This window comes from Mustela erminea, chromosome 8 (assembly GCF_009829155.1).
Source record: "Mustela erminea isolate mMusErm1 chromosome 8, mMusErm1.Pri, whole genome shotgun sequence".
NCBI lineage: Eukaryota > Metazoa > Chordata > Mammalia > Carnivora > Mustelidae > Mustela > Mustela erminea.
Genome location: NC_045621.1, coordinates 34882743 through 34901007, shown reverse-complemented (window position 1 = coordinate 34901007; position 18265 = coordinate 34882743).

Sequence of the window (18265 nt, the reverse complement as noted above, 5' to 3'; positions counted from 1 at the left end):
GTCTTTGGATCTGTAGAAATGTGTTACTTGTACTCCCAATCTATGCCCACATTTCTTTTGTTCTGAGTGCCCCAGGGACCCCAAACTCCTGACAAAAAGGTTCAATCTATACTCCACTTTCTGCTCACATCTCCAAAACTAATGACATGGTTTCTACACTTCTCTTGAGAATAACCCCCCCTAGGAGAGAAGATTATTCTCTTTCAAGATGATGGTTCTTTTGATTCAACTGGTGTGAACCTCTCAGCACTAAGAGGTTGCCTTGTCACATCCACTGTAGAGCTCTTTCAGATGAGGTTGTTGACAAAGGAGCACATCTGGTAGCTATTCAGTACAGCTTCACTGGATCTTGTTCCCCAGGATACACACTCAGTGTCTCACAGCTGTACGCATGTCCTTCTTCTCCTCTCCATGTCCCTGTCTCTCTGGGGGACCCTTCTGAAGACCTGACAGCCTTCAGCTTCCCTCTTTTGCATTCAGTCTTAAGCCTGATATCTAGAGAGCATTCCTTTTCCCTAGCAGCTGAGTGTATGTCATGCAAGTTGTAACTCTGGTATCCTTCACTGATATCAAAGAGCTCCTGAGATCCTTCTCTCATTTTCCATATTGGTGATTCCCCCCCTCAACCCAGGTGCCACACTGTCATTTTAGTAATACGCTGGAGATAATGGTTAAATTGGATATAAATGTGTGATTGTATGGGAAGGCTATGCAGGCCAGTATAAGGGCAGTATACTATTTAATATCTTTAGACTTATCTTTAGACTTATCAAGAGATTTAAAGTTACCATCTAGGAGACTATTTCTATTGTTTTTAACAATCTCTTCCTAGACTACCTTTCCAATCTAACATTCTAGTTTTTTCCCCTTTCTAATTCTTGATCTATACATTACCATTTCCTATATTCACTTACAGGAGGCATTTGTTTGCTTTTACTCATGTGCTCCCAACTGGAAATGCCTTTCCTGGATTCTCCACTTACTGAAATACAGTTAAATGACAGGACACAGGCAGATGCCCCAGGTGTTATGAGCAAACACTCCCTTATTATCAATCATAAATAATTGTTTCCCCTGCTGTGCTCCAGCTGCATGTTACTGACATTGCTAGAAGTTTGTTTATCTTATCACGTACTATTATTTGTGTTGGGTATATACATATAATATATTGTATGTATATCTATAATAGTTAATATTGTGTAATTATATATATAAATATTATCATGAATATACACAGGGCCTTAAAATAGGAGATTCTCAAAAACTGTTAAATAAATGGATATTTGGTGGCAGGTAATTGAACAAATTATTTTATTTCAAACCAACTTGATTGGATTATTTTAATGAACAAATATTAAAGTGAGTAGAGGTAACTATTCTGCTAACAGCCAATTGTTGACCATGATTCTTGTGAGAGTAACCTATGTCTTCTAGAAACTTATATTCATTCTGAATTTCCTGAACACAATTTTAACAAAACAATTCTGGAGCCATGTCATTTCATAGAAAAATAAAAAATAGTATAGCCTTTGCTGATAAAGCTATAAGGTTAATTCATGAGTGTCCATGGGATGTTTTCCCCCCTCTTATATATGTGCTGTTCCAATTGGATAAAATATTTGTGCAAACATTTGTGTCATGGAGCACCATGATAGGTAAAAGGCAAGTGGATTACTGAACAGACATGAAAGTATTGTATTCTAGCAAGAGCCATGGCTTTTCTCTTTAATAATAGGAAAATAACAAAGACATAAATAAATAAGAGTTTAAAAAGAGATCAGGAAGTTGTCTACAGATGGGTATAATTTTTGTGTTGAACAATTAGGCAGGAGGAAAGTCACTATTAGCCCCTTGACTCGCAATCACTGAACAGAAAAATGTAATAGACACTATGAAGACTAAGAAAGCATTTTCATCAACAAAGGTAGCAGGCCCTCCAGCTATTTGACATCTTCTTGAGTCTTCTGTGTTCTCTGTCAGTCACTCCAGGGGACCTAGGACAAGATGGAAAAAGATCTTTGACTAGGTGAAGTGTTGGAGAAATCACCATGGTGACTGTCCACTGAACTGCTTTCATCATCACTTGAGCTATGAAGAGACTGGAGGACAGTAATATATCATTATGGAATTCAGATGAATCTGGATGAATAGGTTGTTGGTTTATGAAAAATATTTATTTATAAGCAGTGTTAGGGTAAAGAAATATATTTATTTGGAGTTTAGGGTTTGTCAGTTATTTTATTTTTTGTTAGTCTATAACATGGAGTAATACTACCTAGATGGTAGGGTTGCTCTGACAAGATAATATGTAAAGTGCTTAGCCTTGCCCTTTAGGCATAAAGCGTTTTAAGATCATGCTTATTCCCCTAATGACAATAACATTGACTAAACACTATTGCAGGTGCTGATTTAGGGACTTCATCGTCTTAACAAACGCTGTGAGGTCCCCCAAATGCTATATATAGCGTAAGGACTTTTGTGTAAGCTTTGTCTGCTGATTGATAAAGTGGTATATGTAAAATACCCTTTCATAATTTAGTACTCAAAGGTTAGCTCATAGGATCCAAAAAATGCTTCCACTAATGGGGGTAAAGCATATTATGCCCATTATTAGAAATATTACGATAGCAAAAAAACGATAGCATAAGATAATCATGATTGCTTTATGATTGCTTTACAATTATAAATACTGTGACATAAGTTTCTCATTCGATCATCAGAATAGTTCTAATAAATAAGAAAAGTATTTGCTATTGTCACTCTTTACATTTAGAGGCACTGAAATTCAGAGATAAAGCAATCTACATTAATATATACCAGAAATGAAAAACCAGGTCTCTGAATTCTAATGATATTTCCAGTGACATATTGGTCCAAATCATAGCACCTCCTAGCATTTATTCAATAACTAGTTTATCATACAAGATTTATTAACCATCTAGTACTCCTCAGGCCCTATGACAAGTGCAGTTAAGGTATTCTGGAATACCTTACCACGGGAACTCCCTGGATAGGAAATTAACTCTTATTATAGAAAGCCAGAGACTACCCTGCTTCAAAGATCTAAATTCATTTCCCAGACACACAACTAAACGACATTTTCCAAACCCTCTTGCAGTTAGATATGGCCATAGGCATGCATTCCAGTTGAGATATTGTGAACAGAATTGTCATGCATTTTCCTCAATTTCTTTTGCCCTCCACTGTCTCAGTTCAGATGACTATGGGGATTGTGGAAGCCAGAGAGTAGAAGAACTTTCTGTGCCTGAATCACCACGTGAGGAAGTTGACCAGGAATACTTCAAACAGGAGCTGAAATTATTACCTAAATGAAAATTACTCTTCTTTTTGTTTGAGCCATTATAAATTTTGAGACTTATGTGTACTAGAGAGACTTCTTTTTCTAAAACTCAGAGAATATTAGGAGGGGATTTCTGAAGCAAGTGATTACTCCTCAGAAATCTAAGAATTACATAGGTAAGGCAGATGGGCTACAATAGGGAAATATACACAAAAAGAACAGTAGATGTAAGAGCCTAGGATCAGAGAGAATGTGATGTCATTCAGCCTTGCTACTCAAAGTGCATCAGGGTCAGTATCACCAGCTTATTAGAAATGCTGAATCTTGGGCCCCAGCTGACACCTACTGAACCAGGATTACATTTTAAGAAGACCCTTGGGTAATTCATATGACATTAAAGTTTGTTTAAAAAAAAAAAAAAAGCTTTAGGATGATGTAGCTGGCACACAGAGGATGAGGTGCAGAATAGGGAGGCAATAAGCAATAGAAATAAGTAAAGGCTAGAACTTCCAGGGTCTTGTAAGTGATTCCTATACTAAAATAGGAGCATCTTGCTCAGCTAGGGCTGTTATAACAAAAACAAAACAAAACAAAACAAAAACATATTCTGGTGGCTTAAACCACAGAAATTTATTTGCTCCTAGTTCTGGAGGCTGGAAATCTAAAATCAGGCTGTCAGTGTGGTCAGGTTCTGATAAGGTCCTGTTCCTGGTTTGCAGATGGCCACTGCGTCTTTTTAAGTTGGAAAGAAAGAGAGAGCTCTGGTTTCTTCCTCTTCTTATAAGGACATGAATGCCATTATGAGGCCCCAGCCTCACGTCCTTATCTATATCTGATTCCCTCAAAAAAAAAAAAAAAAAAACCCACTTCCAAATACCATTACATTGGGTGTTAGGGTTTCAACATGTGAATTTGGAAGAGTAAAAGCATTCAGTCTATAACAAGGAGTCAACACTGCCTTAAAAAATGAGTTTATTAAGCTTCTGTTAAATACCTGGCACTGTGAGGGACATACAATGCAGAAAACATGATTCTGACTGCTGGAGAAACAAGATTCTTGGCTGTGTGATGCTGGTTGAGCTGGGAGTCACCCTTGTGCTTTCCTGGAAACACCAAGTCCTTTCTCTCCAGCCACACTGACTCCACTGTGAGAAGCTTGGATGAGAGATGCTCACTGAATTAAAGATTAGGATTATGATGGACCATGAGAGACTGTGGACTCTGAGAAACAATCTGAGGGTTTTGGAGGGGAGGGAGATGGGAGGTTGGGTGAGCCCAGTGGTGGGTATTATGGAGGGCACGTATTGCATGGAACACTGGGTGTGGTGCATAAACAATGAATTCTGGAACACTGAAAAGAAATTAAAAAAAAAAATCTAGGATTATGGCCAATTGGCCTTAATTAACATTATAGGGTCTTGAGCAAACAACAACTACATTGGAAGTGATAGTTCAGAAAATTTAACAGAGGAGATGTGTACCAGATCACTTATAGTTTATCCCTCGGATACTTACTGAGTACCTAGACTAGGTTTTGAGCATATATCACTTCCAGCCAACTCCTATATACGCCTTTCAAGTTTTGTACTTCCTTACTAATGGAAGATCAGATGTTTCTGAAGGGTAGAGAACAGAAGAGGAAAGTGAGTGGTGGGAAAGGGAGAGAGAGGGAGAAAGAGAGCATGGAGAAAGCAGGAGATGTTGAAATGAGAAATTTTTCATATATGCATATAAGCACATATTCTTATGGATCTTGAACAGTAAGCTTATTTTGGAGATATATAATATATGTTCAACATCTAGAATATGTACAACAAATGAGACTACATGACACTTACAATGATGACAGAGACTTTAGAACACGTTTTCTCCCCCTCCGTCATCCCTTCTAGTCATGCTGTGAAGAAAATTAAATTGTTTTCCCAGAGGAACTTATGCAGAGACTGGGAGACATGAAATTGGCAGTCAGGTCTCTCTACTCTCAACCAGAAATATCACCAGATTTTCAATGAAAAACTATTTCTTCAATGAAACAAAAGGTTTCATGGACACATACATTTGGAACATTCTGGGTTATACAATGTATAACAGGTTCATTTGCAGCAGAACTGCTCAGGACCTTAATTTAATGCACCAATGAGCTCTGTGAGTCTCCCCAGAGGGCAACACACATTTTTCAGAATTTTCCAAAGTAATTTGTTACCAGAAATCAGTAGTCCACAGGCCATACTTGGGTTCCATTGCACCCCACCGAGATTTTTTTTCTAGTTTACACACTATTTCTCTGTGTGGTGAAAAAAGGATTGAGATCTCTTTCCTGTCAGATTGACTCTAAGCTAGCAACTAGGTATTTCTTTGGATTTTAACTTTCCCATCTGAAAAACAAAAGGACTTGGTAAGATGGCTTCCCTCTATGGATTTCATTATCTGTGCTAAATGTTGTAGATTGACTGTAGGAGGAGGGGAGACATGTCAGGATAGCTCAGGGTTAAGTTCTGGTTCTGTCACTGTCACTAACAAGCCTGGTGATCCATAGAAGTTCACAGTACCTCCCCTGGCTTTGGCATTTTTTATCTGAAACACAGTGGCATTGAACTACATAGTCTAGTCCACAGCAACTTGTTTGAGAGGCCAAAAGCTACATGTCCTACAGAGCCTAGACTCATACTAAAAAAGTGAGTTAAAAAAATAATGAAATATACAAAATTGATGAATCCAGCCTTAGAAAAAAAGGAGACTGCTAATGTTCTGAATAATGTTGCCTGTGTAATAGGAAACAAAATGATGGTGGCCCTTTTTGTTCTGAGGAGGGAAAAAGAAGAGTGAAGGAAATGAAAGGTGGTTGCCTAAGTATAAAAGGGAAAAGTCGAGGTGCTGTTAGAGGTGTGTTGGCAACTTTTAAAATTAACTCCTCTTTATCTCCTATAAAGTCACAAATTTTATAACACAAAGAGGGAAAATAAGGAAGTGTAACACCTTTACATAATTGAAGTGAAACTAGCACAATCAAAAAATATATTATCAATTCAAATGCCTTAGCTGAGAAAAACCAGGTTCCAAACAAGCCAATGTCTAAAATATAAGCTAAAGAACTATAAATGTTGCCCAATAAATAACTACTAATTTTATAGAATGGATATTATTCTCTGATTACAAAGTAGTAGCACGTGCTCATTAAAAAGATTAGCTAATACAAAAAAATATCAGGAAGAAAATGAAAATTATCTGTATTCTCATGAACAAACACAGTTAATATTTAGTCATGAATTCTTAGGTTTAATTGTGCCTATTTATATATAAATTCTATGCATTATGAGTATTTTCTTGATAGCAACTATTATTTTATTTTATTTTTTTTAAAGATTTTATTTATTTGAGAGAGAGAACTCAAGTGAGTCCACAAGTAGACAGAATGGCAGGCAAAGGGAGAGGGAGAAGCAGGCTCCTGCTGAGCCGGGAGCCCGATGTGGAATCATGACCTGAGCTGAAGGTAGACACTTAACCAACTGAGCCACCCAGGAGCCCCTGGTAGCACCTATTATTAAAATTACAATAGAATGGAACCATGTTGGGGCGCCTGGGTGGCTCAGTGGGTTAAGCCTCTGTCTTGGGCTCAGGTCATGATCTCAAGGTCCTGGGATCCATCCCTGGATTGGGCTCTCTACAGCCTGCTCCCCTCTCTCTCTCTCTATCAAATAAATAAATAAAAGCTTTTAAAAAAAAGAATGGAACCATACTATATATAATGTTTGACTACATACTTTATTCATTTATGATATTATATAGAATTTTTCACATCAATACATATGGATTTCCTAATTTTTATTAGCTAAATGGTATTTTGATGATACACCATTATATATTAAAAAATATTTTTTTAGAGGCGCCTGGGTGGCTCAGTGGGTTAAAGCCTCTGCCTTCAGCTCAGGTCATGATCCCAGAGTCCTGGGATCCAGCCCAGCATAAGGCTCTCTGCTCAGCAGGGAGCCTGCTTCCTCCTCTCTCTCTGCCTACTTGTGATGTCTGTCAAATAAATAAAATCTTTAAAAAAATTTTTTTTTAAGATTTTATTTATTATTCATGAGAGAGAGAGAGAGAGAGAGAGAGGCAGAGAGAGAAGCAGGCTCCCCGTGGAGCAGGAAGCCCAATGTGGGACTCAGTTCCAGGACCCTGGGATCATGATATGAGCCAAAGACAGATACTTAACTGACTGAGCCACCTAGGTATCTGATATACCATTAATATATTTGATCAATCACTTATGAATGCCTGTTATAGCTACTATTATGAATATCTTGATGTTATATATTTTAAATATATTTGTATATAAACATATGTATTTATCCCATTATCTCCTTGTAATAAAATCCTAACAGTGATACTGCTAAGGCAGAAGCTATGAACACTTGAAATATTGATATGGATTTCTAACTTCCCAGTAGAAAAATTGTACCAATTTTACTGCTCTGGCAATAGACAATAGAATCATTTATATACATTATTTCTAGTACAGAGTATTTTTTATTTTAATTTTGTTAAACTAAAAAGCAAATATTGTCATCTAATTATTTAACGAAAATTTAATTAGTTATCAACATGAAACCTCTTTCTGTAAATGTATTGAATATTTACATTCTTCTGCAAGAAGATTCATTCACATCTACTTCTCATTTGGGGTGTTGGTCTTTCCTTTCTAATTTGTAAAAGTGCTTTCCATATTAATGTTATTGATTATTTGTACATATATTGAAAATACTTCTCCCAAGTTATCCCTTAACATTTGATCCCTTATATAATTTTACAGTAGAAAATATTTTTTGGAAATAAATGTCTTTTATCTAGTCTGCCATCGTTACTGTCCATGCAAATTTTTTCTCACTTTAAGATTATGAAAATATAATTTGTATTTTCTTTAGTTTATAGCTTTTTTTTTTTCAATTACATTTTTGATTCATTTGGAAGGGTTTTTGTTTGTGATATGGAGTGAGGTAAGGATAAGCTTCTTCTTTTCCCCACATGGTTAGCCAGTTGTGCCATCACAACGTACTTAATGTGGCATTATTTTTTCACTAATTTAAAATTCCTTTCAAAAGAAGGAAACTACAAAGGAAATAAGGAAGCAAGATTTTTATGTAGTCAAATCCATCAATATTATCCTTTATAGTTTAAATTCTGAAAGAAAATTATTTTTTTTCTACTAATTTTATGAATGTGTATTTTACTTTGTTTTCAAAAATTATTTGTAGTAAAAGGCATGAGAAAGAAATTAAGCTTATTTATTTATTTATTTATTATTACTTATTTATTTTGCCAGTATTTACCCAGTTCTCTCAAGATCATCTACTAACCTTTAAAATTACTGTGGATTCCTAATATATTTTCATATCTGATTGCATTAATTATAAATAGCTGGTAAAATCCCTCTCATTATATTCTTTTTTTTTTTCTGAATGCTTTTGGCTATCTGCATATTTCTTTTTAGATGAAATTTATTATCCTTTTTTAAAATCTCAGTATATACAAGCATTATTAGATGTAGAGACTTTAATATTCTATAGAGCTTTCTGAGACATAATAGTGAAGTTCTTATGAAAAAATAGAAACTTACAGAAGTAAATCCCCTCGCTTTTGATCAATAATCTGTCTGAAGAAGTACAGAGGACACTTAACATTTTTTATTTCAGGTATGATTGGAGATTTTTTTAAAAAAGAAATTATCTTCTAATTCCATGTATTTCCTAAAATTTCACAGCAGTCACCACGAAATTGTTAATACCTGTTTAGACTTAATGAATGGGTAGCTGTCTCCAGTTTTAAGGACTAGAAGAGGGACTTAAAACCAGTCCCTTCCTAAGTCTATGGCAGTCAGGACCGTAGGAGAATAGGACGTGAACTCCAGCATAACAGCAAGATTTGGTTTCAAGGACTCTGTCCATATTATCACAGAATAACACAGAACATGACTGACACTCAACTTTATGAGGCCAGCAATCTCTCCCCTCCCTCTGCCATTTACAAACAAATCACCAGGTAACAGCTATTCTTGTGGTTCTATTTAGTTTTCTTTGAGCATTATTATAATAGCTCTTTCTAATGATTAACCAGCTTAAGTGGAAAAGGAAAAAGTGAGTAAGGGTTTTTCCTGTAAACCAAATAAAATAGAGGATGCCACAATCCAGTATTAGCAGTGTACTATACTGAAAGAATCATGTCTAGCAACCAATACTCATGACCTGAATGGAAGGCAGATGCTTAACAACTGAGCCAACCAGGTGCCCCTAACAACCAGTAATATTACATATTAATGCCAATTTTTACTTATTTTTCAAAGAATTTTAAAGTGGGCTCAAGAAATCATTCCAAACACAGCTTCTTAAAATCCTTTACCTCTGTTCCTCCACTCTCCGAAGCCCAGAGGCTTCCCCAGAGTCTGAGCGTTTAGGGTCCTCCCGTCCATCAATAGTGTTTTCTCATTAATAATCTTACATGTAATGTCTGTCTCCTCTTTTCTCACTTTTTAAACTTAACTTTTCTCTTTCTTACTTTTTAAAAAATTTTTAGTTCCCAGTCCTTTCTATGATGCTTCCAAGTCTGCATTACATGATTATTTTTATTTTATAATTGATGTATAACATATTAGTTTCAGGTGTATTACATAATGCTTTAATATTTGTGTATATTGTAAGATGATTACCAACAAGAAGTCTGATTAACATCTCTGACTTTATAAACTAACCAGACATAATTCTTCTCAAACAGTAAAGGCTGGGGATAGGAGGAAGGGGTGTGATGAGTTAATACAAGATTCTCCTTGACAGATGGAATGGCAGAGCAGAGATAGTTCAAAGCTAAGAAAACTTGCATATTAAATAATTTTGTCGCTGTCACATTTGTACAGATTAATAGAATCCTGTCTAGGTCATATCAAGTTGTGCAATTAGGACTGGCATCTGTCAAAGGACAAAGACATTCATAATTATTGCTATCTTTTATTTAAAGAAAGGATTGAAGTTTTCTGAAGCACAACTCAGAAAGAAATTAGACAAATAAAAGATGGGGAGAGTTATTAATAGCTCTCATTTATGAAGCAATTACTACATTCTATGCAGTGGGCTAAGGGCTTTATGTCATAAACAACAAGACTTTGTGTGTTTGTTCTTAACCCAATTTTCAAGGACAAAAGAGATAACCAGAATTTTAATTGAGTTGTCTCAAAGCACATAACTAGCAACTGGTGATCAGTCTTTCATTGTATGTTCTCTGGTTCCACATTTATAATAATTCCAAGAGACTGCAAGATAGGCAGAATATAGTTAAAGTAGGAAATGGAAGAGTAAAAGCAGCTTTTGTAAAATAGCCAAAAAATTTTCAGTGAAGAAAAATTGTATACTCTTTCTAGTACAGAGAAAGTTCCATGTTTTTCGGTGAAAGAATAAATAAATGAAAAGAAAAATTTCCTTAATCATTAGCACTATTAATCTATTGTGTCATATTTCATGTTCTAGCTGATTGTTAATTTATTTTTTCATCTTGCTATATTTTGTGAAGCACTAAAAGTTACTTTAAATTATCTTTGTAATGATAAAGGGGTTGTAAACAATTACATGCAATTTTGACAAATCATGTGAGTCAGTTCATGGAGCATAATTCAGAAGTGTTTACTGTTGGATTATTTCTAATTTTTACATTGTCTTGAACCCTGTTGAAGATGTTTTGTGACAAGTGAATCAAGAGCTATCTGCTTAAGGCTCTTCCTCAGAATTTCTGAGAAAAAGCCAGAGGATGTCAAATTCCCTGTTGGAATAGAAGCTCATGTTATTCATAATCCCCTATTTGGTTATAATCAGGTCAATATGTAAGTGACTTTGAATGTGATCTATGGTGTCCATATTTTCTTTCATAGCTTCAGCAAAGTCTGTGTTCTCCAGAGACAGTGTAGTCAATATCTGTGACTTCCACAACCCAGAAATGTGACATTTAAGGAATCAAGTCCCATGGAAGAATGGATTTCCTTTTCATTTGCACACTGCACAAAGATTAGCAATCTAGTAAAAATGACACCAGCATGAAAAATCTTTCCTCCCGAATATAGGCTGAACTTGCTATTCCATTAGTTCAATACAAATTATCTCTGAGAAATTCCCCCTTGCAGTTACCTGATTAGCAATCGCAATTGCTTCTCCCTGTTTCGAAGACCTTGATTAAATGATATCCCCTCCTGATTACTTTATCAAGTCCAGCTACTATGGATTATTGACAGCTCTGTGTTAACTGTCTTGTTTCTTTGGCAAGCCTCCAGACAAATGGAAAAGCAGCTGTTTCTTGAGATGGAGAGAAGAGAAATGCCCATTGATAGGCTCCTTATGGTTTGTGCAAACTGACAGACCATTAGCTGACCTTGAAATAGTTTTGGTGGTGGTTATGTGTTGGACATCCCTTTGGATTACCAAAGATTGACAACTAGATAGCAGAGGTGGTTGATACTCCAATCAAACGCCCATCATGTTACAGCTTGTAGAAAGCAGGCATATTATTGGTTGTTTAGCAGGTTTGCTTGATGGAGGAAATGAACTGCTTTAGCCTACTTCTCATAGTTCTGGCTGCACACATTGTCCAAAGCCACAAGGCTTAAATTTGACTTTTGCCTTCCTTTTCTGTGAAGCTGAAATCGTGTGTGAAGGCTGCTGAACGTGCTGATTCTTATCAAGTAGCTCTATACAACAGGGATGGCTATCTTTTTGTATATCTTACAAACTCACAGAGGCTTTGACACGTGGCCAAGGATGACTTAAAAATCTTTTTAATTATCCTCCCATCAAGATCTTTAAGTATAGATTATTTCATTTTTAGTTGTTTCTCTTCTCTTTCAAAATATTAAGTCCCTTTTTATGTCCGGTGTTCGCCCTCTTCTCCCCCTCCTCCTCCTCCTCCTCCTTCTTCTTCTTTCCTATTCCAAATGTCTCTTCAGTCTGAATCTTTTAGGAGGTGGACAGGCAAAATGTTGAGAGAGAAGGCTGGAGATGAATGAATATTACTTAAATACAACAGTGATGTCTGTCTTTCCTTGCATTTCAACTACACTTTTTTTCTTTTTGTTTTCTTTCCTTTTTTGTTTTGTTTTGTTTTGTTTAAATAAACATTATTTCAGAACAGTTTTGGATTGGCAGAATTAACGTGAAGGTTGAGAATTTCTGTATACCCCACTCTCTGTTTCCCTTAAATATCCTATATCAGTATGGAATATTTGTCATAATTAATTAACCAAAGGTGATAAATTATTACTAAGTATACAGTTTATTCGTATGTTTTTCCTTTTACCTAATGTCTTCTTTCTGTCCCAGGATCCAATCCAACAGATCATATCATATTTAATTTTCATGTCTCCTGAGGTACCCCTTGGCTGCAAGTTTCTGACTTTGTTTTTGATGACCTTGAGAGTTTTGAGGCATACTACTCAGATATTTTGTAGACTAACTTCCCCTATATGTAAAGATTGATTTTTAAGTGGGGAAACCTAACAAACGTACCTCATGCCAGATGAACAAGGTCAACATCAACAGTTATAAGTCTTGGTGGTGGTACGTACCCTTGATATGATGTAAAGGGAATGGCACTTTATATCTGTGGTTTTCTTTCCCAAAACTCTTTATCCCAACCTAGTCATGAGGAAAATATAAGAAAAATGCTAATTAAAAGACTTTCTATAAAACTCTTGAACAGTATACCTCAAAACTGTCAAGGTTGTCAAAAACCAACTAGGGGCACCTGGATGACTCAGTGGGTTAAGCCTTTGCCTTCGGTTCAGGTTATGATCTCAGGGTCCTGGGATGAAGTCCCACATGAGGCTCTCTGCTTAGCCTGTCTGCTTTCTGCTCTGCCTACTTGTGATCTCTTTCTCTGTCAAATAAATAAATAAAATATTAAAAATGATTTATTAACTAGTTAACTAATACTAATTATTAGTTAATTAACTAACTAAATAAACAGATAAAGGAAGGAGAAGAGAAAAATCTCCTTGACAGAAGAACTTTAAGTAATTTATGTAGATATTTCATCTTTACTATGAAATCATGAATATTTATTTTGTTCTTTTGGTTAAAGTCCAATACTACTGTACTTATTTTGTTACTTACATTCTTGGAATTGGAACTCTTTTAGGTGACTCTTGTAAACCTTTGACATATCCCCATCATTGTGGGTTTTTTGTTTTTTGTGTTTTTTTTTGGAAGGGAGTACTTACTACTCCAAAAACATTTTTAATTATGGTGAAGTACACAAAACATACAATATGTATACCATCTTAACCATTTTTAAGTATTTAGTTCAGTAGAGTTAGGTATATTCACATTGTTGTGCAACCAATCTCCAGAACTTTTCATTTTGCAAAACTGAAACTCTATACCCATTAAACAACTACTCCCTCTTTCTTCTCTCTCTCCAGTCCCTGGAAGCCACCATTCTAGTTTCTGCTTCTGTGAATTTGACTATTCTACACACCATAAATATTATATTGGTGGTATTATACAGTATTTTTTGTGTGTGTGACTGGTTTCTTTCACTTAGCATAATATCCTTGTGGTTCAGCTATGTGTCAGAATTTTCTTCCTTGTTAAGGCTGCATAATATTCCATTGTGTGTATATACCACATTTTGTTTATCTATTCATCCATCATGGGACATATGGGTTACTTCTACCTTGTGACTATTGTGAATAATGCTGCTATGAACATGAGCGTACAAAATTTTCTTCCAGACCCAACTTTCAATTACTTTGGACATATAACCAAAGTAGAATTGCTTGATCGTATGATAATTGTATTTCTGTTTTTCTTTTTAGAAATTGCCATACTGTTTTCCATAGTGGCTACACCATGTTACATATCTATCAACAGTGTACAATAGCTGCAATAGTTACAATTTCTGCACATCTTGCCAAACTTGTTATTATCTCTCTCTCTCTCTCTCTCTTTTTTTTTAATTTGATAGTAGCCATCCTAATAGATGTGAGATCTCATTGTAGTTTTGGTTTGCATTGTGTTGATGATTAGTGATATTGAGCATTGTTTCATATGGAGGAATGTCTATTTAAATCCTTTTCCCATTTTAAAATCAGGTTATTTGTTTTTTGTTCTTGACTAGTAAGATTTCTTTATATATTTGGTGTATTAATCATTTATCACAGATATATGACTTGAAAGCATTTTCTCCTTTCCATAATAAACTTTTCACTCTATTATTGTGTCCTTTGATGTATAGTAGTTTTATTTTATTTTTTTTTAAAGATTTTATTTATTTATTTGACAGAGAGAAATCACAAGTAGATGGAGAGGCAGGCAGAGAGAGAGAGAGAGGGAAGCAGGCTCCCTGCCGAGCAGAGAGCCCGATGAGGGACTCGATCCCAGGACCCTGAGATCATGACCTGAGCCGAAGGCAGTGGCTTAATCCACTGAGCCACCCAGGCGCCCTAGTAGTTTTAAATTTTGACATAGTCTAACTTAACTATTTTTACTTTTGTTGCCTATGCTTTTGGTATCATATCCCAGAAATAACTGTCAAATCCAACATTATGATTCCTTCTCCCTATCTTGTCTTCTAAGAGACTTACAATTTTAGCTTTTACACTTAGTTCTTTGACCTATTTTAAGTTGGTTGTTATATATAGTGTAAGGTATTGACTCAACTGCTTTTTTTTTTTTTTTTTTGCATGTGTATATCCAGTTTTCTAACATCACTTAGTAAAAAGACTGCCTTTGTCCCATTGAATGGCTTTGAGACCTGTCAAAAATCATTTGATCATATATGGGAAGGTTTGTTTCTAGAACATTTTTTCTATTTATTTGGTGATCTGTTTGTCTTTATGGCAGTGCCATGTTATTTTTATAACTGTAGCTTGGTAAGTAAATTTTGAAATCAAGAAGTGTGATAGCTCCAATTTTATTCTTTTTCAAAATGTTTTGGCTATTCTATATGAGTTTTACAATGGATTTTTCTATTTCTGCATAAAACACCATTGGGGTTTTGATAGGCATTGCATTAAATCTATAGATCACTTTAGATTATACTGACATCTCAACAATATTAAATCTTCCAATCCATGAACATGGGATGTCTTTCCATTTATTTGGTTATTTCTTTAATTTATTTCAGCATTGTTTTGTAGGTTTCAGTGTACAAATCTTTTGTCTCCTTGGTTAAGTTTATGACTAAGAATTTTATTCTTGAGGCACCTGGGTGGCTCAGTCAGCTGAAGGTCTGACTCTTGATTTTGGATCAGGTCATGATCTCAGGATCATAAGATCAAGTTTTTTGTTAGGCTCCATGCTAGGCAGGGAGCCTGCTTAAGACTTCTCTCTCTCTTCCTCTTTCTGCCCCTCAACTCCCCCCAAAATATAAATGAAAAAATTTTTAAAGTAACTTTATTCTTGGCTCAGTCATTAAGCATCTGCCTTTGACTCAGGTCATGAGATCCCAGAGTCCTGGAGTTAAGCCCAGCATTATGTTCCCTGCTCAGCAGAAAGCCTGCTTCTTCATCTCCCACTCCCCCTGCTTATGTTCCCTTTCTCACTGTGTTTCTCTCTGTCAAATAAATAAATGAAATACTTAAAAAAATAACTTTATTTTTCCTAATGCTATTATAAATTGATTATTTTCTTAATTTCATTTTGGACTGTTCATTGTTAGTGTTTAGAGATACACTGATTTTTGCATCTAATAACATTTAATTCTAATTTAACTCATAGCTTCAGAAAACAAGTATAGAATGTTAAGGTCTATTTTGGGAAGTATTTGTTTGCCTGAAGAGGAATCTATTACCTCAGTATTTTGATTTCAGTTGTTTCAGTCATGTATATGACTCAGCAACTAATTTATTTAAATTGGTTCTTGACTGGGGACGCCTGGGTGGCTCAGTTGGTTAAGCAGCTGCCTTCGGCTCAGGTCATGATCCCAGCGTCCTGGGATCGAGTCCCACATCGGGCTCCTTGCTCCGCAGGGAGCCTGCTTCTCCCTCTGCCTCTGCGTGCCATTCTGTCTGCCTGTGCTTGCTCTCTCCTCTCTCTCCCTCTGATAAATAAATAAAATCTTTAAAAAATAAATAAATAAATAAATAAATAAATAAATAAATAAATAGGTTCTTGACTTAAGGACTTTCCCTCTTACCATCTTGCTTTCATTTTCATGAGAGTGGATATGCTTATCCTTCTTGGTAATGGGAAAAAGAGAGACAGGATTAGTCTCATCAAGTGGGGGTAGATTCCCTAAGTGATGGTATCACTGCTACTGGCAGAAAACCCTGCAACACGTGAGCCGATTAGAATATACTTACTTGCTAGGAATATGGTTTTGAGGTTAGAAAAACCTGGTTTCACTCTAATTCTAAGATTTACCAGCGGTGAAAAATTGCTAAGTTCCTTACTATCATTAAAACTTAATATTATTATTATTTATTAAAATAATGAAAATACTAATACCTACCTCTTAAAACTCTTATATACATGAATCTAAGCATATAAGCACAGACATGTGGAAAATGAAGCATTGCATTGCTATCATGCTTGCCACATGATCAATTGTCAAGTATTACAATAAATTTAATGTTTAACATGAGAGTTTTTCAACTTCACTATTACCAAATGAAGCAGAAAGAAATACTAGTTTCAACTGGAAAACACAACAGCACTAATGATTTTTTTGTGAGGGTGGTAGAAAGGATTTGCAGCAGAGGCATAACCAGATAGTCTTGTTTCCTTGTCTTATCTTTTTATTTAGAAGTTGGTTGAGAAAGATCAGCTGTGGTAAGGGGGCTCAAAAAAGATAACCCATGTAACAGGGGACAGAATATGATTTGTGGTACAGAATTCATAATCTATGATGATTAGAAATTCAGATACCAAATTTCACAGACTGGCTCCATTCCAACTCTCCTGAACGTGTGCCTGAATCCAAATAGCATCGTTAAAGAGAAAAGAACAGCAAAACTGTGAAATGTGCAGTTTAATGAACTTCCCAAATATAGGGCCTCAAAAAACCCAGCTCTAAATGAAATAAATAAATGTGTGCTAAATGAAATTCTATCTTCCAACACTCTGAAAGCCACTTGTCCAGAAGTCCTCCTACAGCAAATATGCTTGGGATTTTCTTAGCAAATGTGTATCACTTCAGATGAAAATAGTTGAAATGGAAACAAGTGGGTAAAAAAGTAGAATTAGAGGAGTGAACAGATGGTATGTAAGTATAATGATGATCCAATTGCACCATATTATAAATGAGCTATCACAGAATCTCAGAGGAGCTTCTGGCCAAACATTTGAACATAATGGAGAAAAGCCCTACTTGTATCTCCCTTCCTTTTTTTTTTTTTTTCCCCTTTCTTTCACAATTTAAGAACATCGCAAACAAATGAAGCAACTTACCACAAAGTGTAACACAAGATGCCTACTCACACGACCCATATCCCTCTTAAAATCCTTTACTGGAAATTTAAAAAGGCCAGGTGGACCTTGGTTGGAATATGATGTCTAAAACTGTTTCTATGGAACATACAACACAAAACGCTGATCGCTGAAAGGGCCTTTAGAACAGCAAGAAACCACAGCACTTTCCCCTTCCGGGTCTCTCAGGCAAGCCATGCATTTCATCCCCCTCTGCAGTAGCATGGTTTTCTGGCGTCTTTTCTAATTTCCTCAAATTGTTGGTGGAAATTGCTTCAAATCACTTTGTTATCTCTCTCAGATGTTCTCACTAAAACTGAAATAAAACTGAAATAGAGATGTCATCTGCAATCATTTAACAGTTTTTAAGAGGACTTCTGTGAGAACTTCAGAACATAGTTTTACATTCAGTTCCTTTCAGCTAGGTGGAAACACTAGCGGAAATATTTGCAAAGGTCCAAAGATTATTTCATTAGTTTGAACATCAATTAGTTTCAATTCTGTTCAGCAAATATTTCCAGAACACCTACCATCA